Genomic DNA, 14,113 nt, shown 5'->3' with positions numbered 1-14,113 from the left:
TTTTTTTGCTGGGTGATGTACTCCAGCGGCACATGTACTGTACATTTGTACTGATTAAACTGCATCCACGGATGCAAACTTACTGCTGGGTTATAATGGATTATATCCTAGCAAAAAGTTTGCAGTTTAATGAAATTAGAAAATATCACCTTTACAACGATGTATAGTAGATTGTCGTAGGTGGTTAAACAACGAAGATATCGCAATAGTCGCTAATACAACCCAACTTTTCATTTCTGCGATATTAATTATAATGACAAATATCACAGCTTTGGTTGGGGAGCTTCCACAAACAGAGATTGACTATAAAAGTAGAATTTCTCATCTTTACAACGATGTAAAGTAGGTTGTCGTAGGTGGTCAAACAACAGAGATATCGCAATAGTCGGTAATACATTCCATTTTTAATTTTTTTTTTCGAAATCGCGCTACACGTGGTATTTGTGATCGGATCGTCACGAAATATTGGGGGTTAATGGGGTCCCACAGAGGAAGAAGTCTATTGATTTTGATGATGGTCGGATAATATTTAAGGGATACCCCCATTATTATAAGTCTTCTTTTGTTATAATTTGGATTTACCGAACAGATTTATAGCGCTCTGGTTAACTTAAAGTTAAAAGTGGTGATTGAATCTCAAGGAGGAGCATCTTTGGATTAAATTCTAATGTAAAAATTATATTTTTAATGCCTCGAAATTGGTTTATTTTGCGTTTTCAAATCTATCAGGTAGTAAAAGATCATATATAATAATGGCCCTTAGAATGGGCAAAACTTATTTGGAGAAAAGGTCAACGTTTTATGTATTTTAAAGCCAATATCTTTGTTTCTTTAAGAGGTATATCAAAAGCAAAACCAGTAGTGCGATTCTCTAACTCATTCAAAAATCGGTAAAAATAAAAGGCAAAATTATGCATGAAAAGTACAAATAAAGGTTGACAACACTCTTCCTATCGTTAGAACTTTACGACTGCTTTTTATTCGTCGCTAACTTACCGAGAAACTTAGGTAATTACCGAAATTATAAGCATTTTTACTTAAAGCCAATTGTCGGTTACTCAAAAAATTAATTAGAGAATCGCACTTCTGAGAAGGAAAATTGTAAATTGTAGTAAAAGTTGTAAAAGTCGTAAACGATTTTCATATAAGTATCAAAATTGCTCTCTCATGAACAATTTTACCAGAAAAGTATAGGAACGGAAAAATGGTAGATCTGGTAGCAATGTCAAAAAGAAACAGTTTTTAATTTAGTTTTGTCAGCGTTCGATTTTTTGTTCTGTTTTTCGTCCATTTTTTTCTTCATTGTGAAATAATCGTCAAACAAAAGTCGAAAATCCGTTCTACCATTTTTTACCTGCAGAAAGTTTTACCACTGTTTGGGGTTAAGGATCGCTTTACAGGTTAAAAATGGTAACAGATTGTAACCTCAGGTAAGTAAAGGAACACAGGTATAAATTTTGTGTACGGGAAGCGAACACATACTATGTTTACATTTACGAAATCCACTCGATTTCATCTGTCAATTTTGCGTATATGTCAAATGTAAACATAGTGTTATTTACCAAATCATATGTTTTTTTTTTGATTTTTCATGGCGAATTTCTAGGTTTTTTTGGACGTTTTAGATTCGATCAGCTGGGCTGAGGCATCTACCTAAGTAATTGTATCATCATCGATTCGAATGTCGTAATTAGGCCCCTGTTAGGCGGCCATCAGACCATCTGCTTTTTCACATGTATGTTGTCACTTTGGGTATACTAATATACAGAACAGCTGATGTCATACATGTGAAAAAGCAGATAGTCTGATGGCGGCCTTATTTGTATTTGTTGGTTATGTCATATGAAAATAGCATTTGCAGGTATAAACGCACAAATCGAAAGTTTTATGGTTGGCGGCAATTTTGACAAACATAGAGAATGTCGAATGGATAAAAGAAGTGACAGCTCATACGACATTGAGAGAAAGTGTAAACACTCCTTTAGATGTAAATTTAATGTATCGCCATACTGCTTACCACAACCCCAAAAAGAAAATTGCCAGATTTTGACAAGTCAGAGATATTGGCAGCACTTTTCTTGGTTTTCCTTTTTCGACTTATAGATCCCCAATTCGAACTGAAGCTCTGTAAAACGCAGAAAATAGAAAAGAATTTTAAAACGTTTAATAATTCCATAATAAATTGCAATGCAATATTGGTGGTGAAAACTGGTTACGAAAAAGTGTGTAATTTGGAATTTTGTTTTGTTGAAGAAATTCCGCAAAGAATAAATTTGCTTTTATTTAACAGCAATTAACCAAAAAAAAGTTACTTGGAGAAAGAAAGAAAAAATTGTGTGTGTGCCCCAGAAAAAATTGAAAAGAAAGAGAAAAGAAAAAAAGAAGCAAGCAAGCAAAAAATAGAAGAAAGATTGGAAAAAATTAATGAAATTTGCAAAAAAAGGAAAAAATAAAAGTAGGAAAAATTTTGCAAAAGAAAATTGTGGAAAATTTTGCTTTTCGATTGAAATAAATGAAGAAATAAATTGCAGTGCAAATTTGTGTGAATATTTTTGCTCCCCCTCACTGCTATTTTGAATTATACACACCAACCAGCCAGCCATCTAGCAAAGAGAGAGTGGTGGATTGTGAGGCAGGACCGAAACCGAGACACGGAAAATGAGTAGAATATGAAAAAAATCGATTTTCCTTTCCTGATGTCTCATTACGAAGAAAAAAGCAAGAAATAAAATAAAAAGTGACGAAATAAATTGCAATTAATCATTTTCTTGAAATCTAATTTTGTAGCTATACGGCAAACGCAAAGTAACAAAAAAAAAAAAAAAAAAAATTCAAACGCATAAAACAATAATTCAGCAAAGATAACTAACTCTCGTCGGTTGGATTGCCTGATCTCATATATGCAGGGAATCAGCACAGGGAATTTATAAATATAATACCATAAATTTTAATAATCTTTAAAACATTTTTCCGACACCAAGTAAATCAAACAAAGCTGTTCCCAATTCTTACAGATATCACCAGTTAATCAGGAGAAGTTGTCAATTGTCGATAAACAATCAAATGACTCGTTTGGGTCCCCACAAAGATTGCTAATGATTTGGTAAGTAATTTGCTTGAATGTTTGAGACACAGTCACACAAATCAATTGTTTCTTCTTTTTTTGCTTAGCACCACTAAGATTGTAGGCTTGCTTTTGTGTTGTGTGCATACAACAAATTATTGCTAAATTACTTTGGAAAAGTGAGCGAATGACCGACCGATCAAACGTCGTCTGTATAGTTATGTTACATATATAGTCCACTCCCCACCTCCCGTTCCAAACAATTTTACAGGCAATTTAATTGTGCATTTTTGTATTCATAGAAAAAAGAAAAATAGTAGGCAGAAGATAAACGACAATAAAAATATTAACAAGCGAACATTGACCGATTAACAAAAAACATAGAGAAAGAAAAAATGCTCGTTTGTCCATCACTTCGCCTACCGTTGTCGCCATCGTCCATCGTCACTGGTTGGTTGCCCTCCTCCTTCTGTTGTGTGTACTCTGTATGGAAATAGACCCCAATATTAGGTATATGTAGCTAAAGCTTAACAAAAGTGCAAGTACAATTTATGGACAAAACAAACATATAAATAAATGAATGTTTGTGCGCTGTGCTGCTTCAAATGCCAAAATGTGGACAGCAATAAGCAAATGTAAATGACACTAATCGAAACGACAACAACGGCGAAGAATTAATGAAATGACAAACAATTATGTAGGTCTCAACTCCATGAATAGCTAACTGGCTGGCTAGTCTGCCAGCTAATCAGCCGGTGGTTGTCCAGTTGCAAACTTAAATGACTTTCGAGTAAATTTGAAATTTGTTACCACCTTTTGTTAATAATTATTGTTATTATTTTGCATTTAGTTTATACCTACTACTAATCCGCCCACGCATAAATACACACTCACAGACCATTTTTTCATAGAATGTTGTTATTTTTGAAACTGAACTTGATAATTTCCGTATAAAAGATCAGTGTTTCTATAAATATCATCTTGTGTTGTTTTTTGTGTTGTTCATTCTCCCTCCATTGTTGATATACATTCCTTTAGGAAGTGTCATAAATTCTCACACAATTTTTGTTGTGTTCCAGACCGACCCACCTGTCTCTCTATCTTTGTGTTGCTTTTTTTTCGATTGTCGTTGTTATATTTTAATTTTGTTTTCACCTTTTGTTATTGACATTGTTTTCCTTGAGCTATTTTCTTTACAGAAGCTCCCACCACAATATCGACTAAAAATATTTATATTTTTGAAACAATAAACAATTAACGGAACACACAGATACAGGCATAAAGAACTATTTATTTCAATTCATTGATAAAATATTGAATAATGAAATAATTAACATTAAACAAGTGGACCTTTTTTGAAAAGAACACATTGCTTCTTCGCATCATTAGCTTAGCTATCGACAATTAATTTACTTGCTATTCCGAAGGGGCTATAAACGAAAATGTACTTTTATTTTGCAAAACTCGTGGCATTCAGATCGGTTTAAAATTAAAAAAAAAATACCTTTTGATATTAAGTTCCTATACCGGTGTCTTAACTAAACTACTTTCAGAGAAGGTCAGTATGAATATTTTTACATTTAACAAGTAAAAAAGTTTCAACGTTTTCAAGCGCAAAAGTGTCGGAGTCATTCCTTTCGATTGTCATCGTGGCCATAAGGTACTTTAGTTGGTCACTGTAGATTTTTTAGAGCTTTTGGGGTAACATGTCAGGTCTCTACACTCTGACCACAAATATACATAACATTTGTTGCGAAAGTCCATACTTCCGGAGGTATGGATCTCTGAAGTTGCGAAAATTGCCTTGTTAAATGCTGTCTACTTAGAGAAAGCTAATTACAATTTAAAAGATATTTCGTTCCCGTGCCCGAAATTAGCACCTGTCCGGCTATTTAGAGGATACTTGCTATTTAAGAAAATTTTCCCTATTTGATATGTTTGTATGCTCGTGTTCCTGCTTAATCTGGCTCTGGGTCTATTTCCAGTTCTAGGAATGTGGCTGCTTCGATGGGATGTAACAATGGAGTTAGTTGAGTAGGCTTGGCAGGGCAGTTGAAAATGTGTAGTGTGTCGTGCGGGCCTGTGCCGCATACTGTTTCGCATGGTGTCATCGATCCTTGCAGCACCATCCCGAGCGTAAGGAGCCAAAACTACTGTGGTTTGTCGTGACGACTTACATTGATCAGGCTCATTAATAGGTTCTCTCTTGTATCGTTGGACCTATTCCTCTAGAGCGTGGATACCCTCCCTAAAGCACCTGGTTTGTCGGACCTACCCACAAGATGGTGATTGGCTCTCACGGTAACACCCGAGCAAGTACTGCAACGAAAGCCTGCCATTGAGTTGGTGTACCTCATGTATATTTTGACAGGTTTGAATACTTTTTTATCGCATTACGCTTATATCCGCGGACCATAATGGTTATATGTGGTCAACAAAGTCCCTTTATCCGCACCCCAATTACTGCCGGCTAGATACGTTTACGACCTTCTTCCTACATCTAAGCTACAGATAGCTGTGACATGCGCACGACTTGAACATAGTTTCGAATGTGACCCCAAGAATGTGAACTCTGCTACCAACCACCACGACATTCAACACTCTTCCAAACTGCGCAGTCAATGTGGTGAACAGAGTGGCCGTAGATTTAGTGGCGCATGGAAAAAAGTTGGTAAGATCGGTTAAATAGGAGTGCAGTCTCTGATAGATGTCACCAGGGAAGGTACCTGACGCCAAGATCGTATAATCGTCCGCATACGTTACTATCTCTATGCCATCTGGAGAGGGCGGAATGCATGAGAGGTAGAGGTTAAACAGTTCCGGAGATATCACCCCACCTTTTGGAACTCCCTGTTCCACTCTGCGGGGTTGAGACTTCTTGCACCTGAATTCTATGTACGACTGGCGTCCACTCACATGTAAACTTGGCCGGAGGCTTTTCTGCTCGTTGTCGTTGTCAGCGTAGATTGTTTGACAGTATCAATGGCTTTTGATAAGCCAACTGGGTAGCTATTTCTGACGCTGGGGAGGACTAAAGGCTTCGACACATAAAAAGCATGGCATTCTTGCTTAAGTCATACCTCTTAAATGACTAAAAGACTAATTTCGACCTAATTCAAATTTTATTCTGAAATCTTTTTTTTTTGGCCGAACTAGGTCTGTCTTCAGCAAGAATGCCCTGCTTCTTATGTGTCGAGGCCTTAAGGCTTCAAGAGTCTTTGCTACGCCATCCTGTATAGCATCCTTGATTGGCTTCAGTAGTGGGACCATCCTTCCAATTAGCATACCTCGGGAACTATGAGGGTGGGTAGCATAACTCAACTTGTTTCGCCAATCTTAATTGAAATTCTTGATTCTTAAGTCGCTGTGTGTTGAGAAGAAGATGTATACACTCGCAGTTTGCATCGACGTCGTTCAACAACGTCAGCATCGAAACGCTAATCCACTCCTTAGACGAGTTTCAGGTAAACCGGGCCTTGAGGCACTGGATAGACCACATGCTAAGGAATAGATGGATAAGCTGCGCGCTACAAGACGTAACAAAAAGAGACAAAGTTGGTCAGGGGACGTCACAGGGGGGAATACACCACCATAAATAGTCTACTAAGGATCTTAACCAAGGAGAGATTTGAACCCATCTGCTATGCAGACGACGTTATAATACTTCTTAGGGGAAAGAATCCAAATATACTCTGTAGAAGGGCCGAAACGGCTCTAAAAATAGCGTACAACTGGGCAAGACCGAGAGGTCTAAATGTCAACCCGGAAAAAACACAGCTATGTCTATTCACTAGGAAATCGAAAATAGGAGCTTGCGAAGAACCCGTTTTCCTAGATAAGATGATAAACATTTCTCCAACAATTAAGTACCTGTGAGTAATTCTAGACAGGAAACTTAAATGGAGAGACCATATTCAGGAAAGGGCTAATAAAGCCCACAGATGTTGGTCAACCTGCAAAAGGGCTATAGGCTCAAAATGGGGTTTCAATCCTAGGATGACACACTGGTTATACAGAAGCGTAATTAGACCGATTCTAACGTACGCTTCTGTGGTATGGTGGACAGCTACGGACAAGAAATGCAACGTAAAAGTACTGCAAAAAGTCCAAAGAACGTGCTGCTTAAGTATTAGTGGGGCAATGAGAGCTACACCAACTAGGGCTTTAGAGACAATTTTATTTGTCCACCCAATAGAAATTCAGGTTAAGTATGAGGCAGCCATCGCAGCTATAAGACTTAAGTCGATGAGCGAGTAGATCGTAAGAGACCACCAAACATACCACCAAAGCATATTACAGGTTACAACGGGTGAGTCAATAGATCATATTGTATCAGACCGTATACCTGAAACAATTGAATCCGCCTTGTGTGAAATTTTAATACCGGACAGGGACATGTGGATCGATGGAACCCTGGAACGGATGCCAACTGGAAGCTGTGGGTTCACAGATGGGGCCGTTCTAGGGGGGGAGAACGGGTCTGGGTCTATATATCGAAAACCAGGAAACTAGAATCTCCCTTCGACTGCCGGATCATAACACAATCCTACAGGTCGAAATCCGAGCGATCACAGAGTGTCTGAACTGGTTTAATGCTAACACAAGGTCAATCACTGTAAACATCATAAGACGGTGAAATCAAAAACTTTCCTGCAGTGTAAAAAATCAATCAACGGTTAACATTATATGGGTACCAGGACAAAAAGGGATTAGGGATAATGAGATAACTAACTCATTGGCAAGGCAAGCCAGGGAACAAATTACGATAAGCCTTTTTTTCCTTTATTCATTCCACTTGGGAACATAGGGCATTTACAAGAAAATTCCATTCTATTCTATTGTTACAAATACATTTAACTTCTTCCCACGACGATAAGCCTAGATAACGCTAAGCCTTTAAAAGCGGCGCGTCTAGAGTTAAAGGCATGGGCAGAAAACGCCAATACATCCCTCTGGAACACTGAAGAGAAAGGGAAAATACAAAAATCTTCTGGGCAAACCTTCAAATGAGTAAAAAGGACATTAGAAGACTGACAGGCATCCTTACAGGACACCTAGGGCTACAAGCACACCTGCACAAAATTGGTTGTACAGAAAGCAGCGAATGCAGAGCATGCCGAGAGGACGACGAAACGTTGGAACACTATCTCTGTCATTGCCCAGCCTTCGCGACGCTAAGAAACCAATTTCTAGGAAATAACACTATACTAGAACTCTACCAAATTAGTGCAAGCGAGTTCAAAAACTTAAGAGATTATGTCAATGGCACAGAATTTCTTAACTGACAAATTTATTTTCTTTCAATAAATTAAGCAATAAAAAATTTATTCCCCTTAGGCTTCCGCAATTAGAGCGCACAACAGGCCTATACTGGCTTAAGTGTATGTCCATACGGGCATGTGGCGATTCTTATATCGTCCCTCTTTTCAACCTAACCTAAGTCGCTGTGTTTTAAACTATCACTCGTCGTCGGAGCAGGGGCCTAATTACGACATTCAATTCGAGTATTTGCTCGTGAATGGAAAAATCGAACTATGAAAACCTGTGTTCTTCAAAGAACATTAAGAAAGTAGATGGTAAAAAATGTGTTTATTTTTAAACAAAAACTAAAAATGTTTGCTGAAAATGTTAAATAATACTTTGCGTAATAATTTCAAAATAAAGGTGTGCTAGAAAAATGTACGAAATGATTTATTTTTGTAAAGCTTTTTGACGTTGTTGTGACAAATTGCTAATGCATCTACCTTAGTAAATGTACGATTGGTGGTGCGAATAGGGTTTAATCGTTCGATTTTTTCATTCGCGAGCAAATGATATCGAATCGAATGTCGTAATTAGGCCCCAGTTGTGTAGCGTAACATATGTTCGCTCTCGTCCAGACTGTTTCCTTTCTGGTTTTACATTTCTTTTTTACTTCATATTTATTATTACTTTAGTTTTACAGATTTCGTAATAAATGTCCCCAAGTTGAAAATAAACATCGATAAAAACATAACATAATATTATTCATGACAAAGAATATTCGTTCACAAAATTCCATTGGCAAAGAACAATTTTATGATCAGGACGATAAAAAAATACGTTTGTGATTTAAAAATTCTAATACACATTATTCATAAAAATCTTTGGCTATGAAAATGTTGCTCGTTTTTCACATTGTTTTCTCTCCGACAATATTGACAATTGATTTTCCACTATCTCCCACTTTCAATAGTTAATTTTTATTGAATCTATTATCTTTGTTGTATTCTACATGTTAACAAGTTGCAAAATCTTAGTAGGTCACTTTGTTGTATATACATACATACGTACATATGTCGTCGGTCTGTCTATCAAAAGAATTACGATCAATTGTCTCCACTTATTGAGAAAAAAACAAACGACATGAGATTATTTTTCCAGTCTGAGGATTATTGTGCATTTGATTTGCAAATAGTACTTGGAATGGCAGATCGATACCAAGAATAATGTAGGTTATCTTAATTTGCAATCAAGTATGTACATTTAAAAGATATTTGAAGTAGAATATGCTGTGTTGGGATAGTAACTTTTTCACTGAAATTCATTAATTGCAATGGACGGTGTAGGAATGGGAGTCGTAGATTTATCTATTTATTGACAATGGGTTGGGAATAATTTTAAACCATTAGATAGATGAGCTGCATTCTGATCATGACACCTCAATATAGGTTATGGTTCTCAACTGGTACAATTTAAATAGAGTTAAACTGTCGGAGTACTCGCAAGTATTTATTTATGGATGGATAATTGTAGCCTTAATGAAAACATTGTGCTGCTGCAATTGACTATAGGTTTATGTCCGGTGGCTTTGCATACCCTCCACCATAATATGGAGGGTATAATTAAATTTGACATTTCGTTTGTAACACATCGAAATATTCATCAGAGACACAATAAAGTATATATTCTTGATCAGGGTAAAATTCTAAGTCGATATAAACATGTCTGTCCGTCCGTCTGTTGAAATCAAGATACAGATCGCAATTTTTAAGATAGAGCTTTGTAATTTGGTATAGAAGTTTCTTTTACTCCTAGGATGTTTGGTATTGCAAATGGGATATATCGGTCCACGCTGTGATATAGACCCCATAGAACACTACCACCCGATTTTCGGTATTTTTTAGCCTCATTATCACTCCGAAATGGCTGAAATTTGGTACTGGGTCTTCGTTGGGGGTATAAAACTGTCCCCCAGAAATTTGTCGATATAGGTCCACGCTTTCATATAGCCCCCATAGAACGTTACCTCCAGATTTTCGGTATTTTGAAGGTTGTGGCCACTATAATCCACCGAAATGGCTGAAATTTGGTATTTAGTCTTAGTTGAGGGTATATAACTTTCCTCCAGAAATTTGTCGGTACAGGTCCATGCCTTAACAGAGCCCCCATAGAACGGTACCTCCAGATTTTCGGTATTTTGAAGGCTTTAGCATCATTATGACACCGAAAGGGCTAAAATTTGGTATTTAGTCTTCATTGGGGGTATAAAAGTTTCCATATGAAATTTGGCGGTAAAGCCCCCATAGAAATGTACCTCCCGATTTTCGGTAGTTTGTAGTTTGTGGCCACAATAATCCATCGAAATGGCTGAAATTTGGTATTTAGTCTTCTTTGGGTGTACAAAACATTCCATATGAAATTTGTCGGTATATTCCCACGCCTTAATATAGCCCCCATAGAACGTTACCTCCAGATTTTCGGTATTTTGAAGGTAGTGGCCACAATAGACCCCCGAAATTGCTGAAATTTGGTACTTAATCTTTGTTGGTGATATAAAACTTTCCCCCATAAATTTGTCGGTACAGCTGGTCCACGCCTGCATATAGCCCACATGGAACGGTACCTCCAGACTTTCGGTATTTTGAAGGTTGTGGCTACAAGCCCACCGAAATGGCAAACATTTGGTATTTAGTCTTCGTTGGTGGTATAAAACTTTCCCCCAAAAATTTGTCGGTACTGGTCCAAGCCTGCATTTAGCCCCCATAGGACGGTTCCTCCCGATTTTCGATATTATGAAGGGTGTGGCCACACTATCTTACCGAAGTATAGGAAACTTGGTATTTAGTCTTCTTTGAGTCTAAAAACTTTCCGCCAGAAATGTGTAGATATAGATCGATGTTTTGATACTGCTCCATAGAACGGTACCTCCCGAATTTGGTATTTTGAAGGTTAGCCACATTGTTTTACCGAAATTGCTGAAATTTGGTATTTAGTCTTCTTCGTAAATGAAAGGAAACTAATTGTTCCATTTTACTTCCATATAACTCGTGCTGGAGGGTATAAGAAGTTCGGTCGGCCGAACTTATCGCCATTCTTACTGGTTTAAGGTACAAACTACACTAATTTGTGTTATTATACCCTCAGCCTTTAGGCCTCATCGAAATAACGGGTTTGGACGAAATTCGTTTTAGACAATTTGGAGTCGATTTAGCCATGTCCGTCCGTCTGTCTTGCTGTTGCGCACCAAATTTTGGGTACCATAATATTTTGTCCACACTTAGTTTAAGTTCGAAGATGGGCCTTATCGGTTCACACCTTCGGGTACCTCCCCCACAAAAGTTCAAAATTTGTCTGTAAAATGGTCAGAAGGAAGCAATCGATTTGTTCCAAACTATGCACATCCTATTATTCCTTCCAAATATAGATTGGGTTCGAATATGGACTATATTGGTCCATTGCTTCGAGTACCTCCCACACAAAATTCGGATAAAGTGAAATTTAACAGCCCCTCTCGGATTGTTTTGAAATTTGTTTCAGTAAGTTGTCCATGCGGCTCCCTATACGACGGTACAATTTTTTTCTTCCGCAAATCCGTATTTCCTGAGATATTGAGCAAAATGTTCCAAGGAACGCTGACGGCACCCCCCAAAATGGCAAATCCGCAAGATAATTTTTGCTGCGAGTTTCTGATTGATGCAGACTTTGTACATCATAGTATTTCATCCAGTCATGTATCAGGTTGGTATATGGGCTATGGTCCACACCTTCGGGTAAAAAACTGAACGTTAAGAGCTCCTCTCGCATCGTTTTGATTCCTTTTCAGTGGTTTTGTTGTTGTAACAGTGGTTTTATTGTTGTTCGTTATTGTGTTCAATCTGGCTCTGGGTCTATCTCCAGTTCGAGGAAAATGGCTGATTCGATGGGATATAGCCACAGATCCACTGGAGTTAGATGAGTAGGTTTGGCGGGACAGTTGAAAAGGTGCTTTGTGTCGTGCGGGCCCATGCCGCATACTGGGCAGATGTCTTGCACAGCGCGATCGTTTTCCGCCCAATAAGAATTTAGACGACTGCAATATCCTGAGAGTAGTTGAGCCAAAACTACTCTGGTTTGTCGTCGCAGCTGGCGCTCCTCAGCTGCGTAGATGGCGGATGTACTCCTAGAACTTAATTCACACTATATTTGCTTATGGCCTTAGAAACTGCATCCGTGTGAATACTATTTAAACTTGCCTGATATGCCTGTTGATCTAGGGGTTCTCTCCAATATTGTTGGACATCCCTCTCTAGAGCATGAATATCCTTCCTGATATGCCTGAATGTGTCGGGCCTAGCCAGCAGATGGTGATTGGGTAGGCTCTCACGGTAACACCCAAGCAAGTACTGCAACGAAAGCATTTCATTATGTTGCTTTCCAGGAAGAATCTTTGCCTCCTCATTTAGATGGTCCACTGAAGACTTGAGGAGGCACCCTGTTGCTGTTCTCAGGTCGGCATTCTGACAGGTTTGAATCTTTTTCCAATACGTATCGCATATTCTCGGGGACCAAACTGGAGCCGTATAGCTTACCACAGACCGACCTTTCGCGTTATATGTGGTCAACAAGGTTTCTTTATCTGCACCCCAAGTGCTGCCGGATAGGGAATTGAGGACCTTGTTCGTGCTTTTCAGTTTGTCGCAGATAGCTGTGGCGTGTGCGCATCTTGCTTGAATTATTATATGTTGCATTTATATTTAAAAATTTTATATGCGAATTTTATAACCAACCATTTTGTTTTTCGACAACAAACTAAAATGAAACCAAACCCTTGCTGTTCGATATATTCATGGTTGTTGTGCGAATAAACAAAATGTTTCCGACATATCGATCCGTATTTGTACTGAAATCGGAAGAAAATAATTGGTATATCCCAAAGAAAATGTACTTCCGACGTTCTCTCCGAAATCCGAACGAATTCCCCTACTAAAAATCGTATAGAAATCGGAACGAAGTCTGTGCGAGTTTGCCTCCGAAATTTTTCATATGTGTCAGACATCCGAAATTTGGTTTGCTGGGCAGTTTCACCCGCCCTGTAGCATAGTCCAATCTGACTACTTGTCCGTTGTAGAACGCTAGCCTGTCCAAGCAGTGAACAACGCCGCAGGTTGAGCTCCTTAAGACTCAAGGCACTAGGGGATGCTTGAGGGGGTCCTGGGTTCTGACTGTTTCGTTGTCTTCAGGGCCGAAAGTGTCGGGCCGCCCGACCCTACCGCAGACACCAAAGATGTCGCAAAGGACTCGAGCAGCTCGACATCCCCGGTTTTTGTGCTTACCTGGAACGGGTGCCTTTATCACAGCCGTTGGTTTGGAAACTGGCTTCTTTCCAGGGGTAGGAATTTGGTCTATCGGAAGGAAGAGCTTCTCAATGTGAAGGTATTTGCGCTCAAACCGCCTAATAAGTCGAATTTTCAGTGCGATTTCCCGAAATTCCGCCTTGATAGCCCTTTTGTAGTTATATCTATCCTTGCTTGGTACTGCTTCTCCTGGTTGTTGGGGAAGTGGGGGTGTCTTTTACTCCTCTACTACCCCTTCTAAGAAGGCGTCTTGGCTGGACAGTGCAGGCTTGTCGGGTCCGACCTATGCTTTATCCCCCAAAAGGAGTTAGCATTTCAACGCCAAGGTTAGTGCTCCCTAGGGTAACCGAGGAAGATGCTTCCTTTGACACTTGGGATGTGATAATTATAATATTCATCTCATCGTCAGTCGGTGGCTTTGTGTGAGTGTCAAACCTGGTCAGACACTCTGTTATCGCTCGGATTTCCGCCTGGA

The 14,113-nt window shown here is 38.7% G+C and overlaps 1 protein-coding gene across 5 annotated transcripts in view; it reads left to right on the top strand.

Annotated features, from left to right (window-relative positions):
- The first annotated feature begins 2,041 nt into the window (after positions 1-2,041).
- wdb (serine/threonine-protein phosphatase regulatory subunit widerborst) overlaps positions 2,042-14,113 on the top strand; it is a 73,202-nt gene continuing 61,130 nt past the window's right edge. For 2 of the 5 annotated variants that reach the window (XM_073962094.1, XM_073962087.1), the window contains exons 1-3: positions 2,094-2,222; positions 2,788-2,805; positions 3,015-3,103. The gene's annotated coding sequence lies outside the window, so the exon portion shown is untranslated. Of the gene's footprint in view, positions 2,223-2,787; positions 2,806-2,980; positions 3,104-14,113 lie in introns of those variants that run through there. The other 3 variants (XM_073962086.1, XM_073962091.1, XM_073962093.1) reach the window with 3 other exon arrangements.

This window comes from Musca autumnalis, unplaced genomic scaffold (assembly GCF_047663935.1).
Source record: "Musca autumnalis isolate F117 unplaced genomic scaffold, ASM4766393v1 scaffold_1, whole genome shotgun sequence".
NCBI lineage: Eukaryota > Metazoa > Arthropoda > Insecta > Diptera > Muscidae > Musca > Musca autumnalis.
Note: the sequence above shows the minus strand (reverse complement) of the source record. Positions and strands in the feature narration are given on the sequence as shown.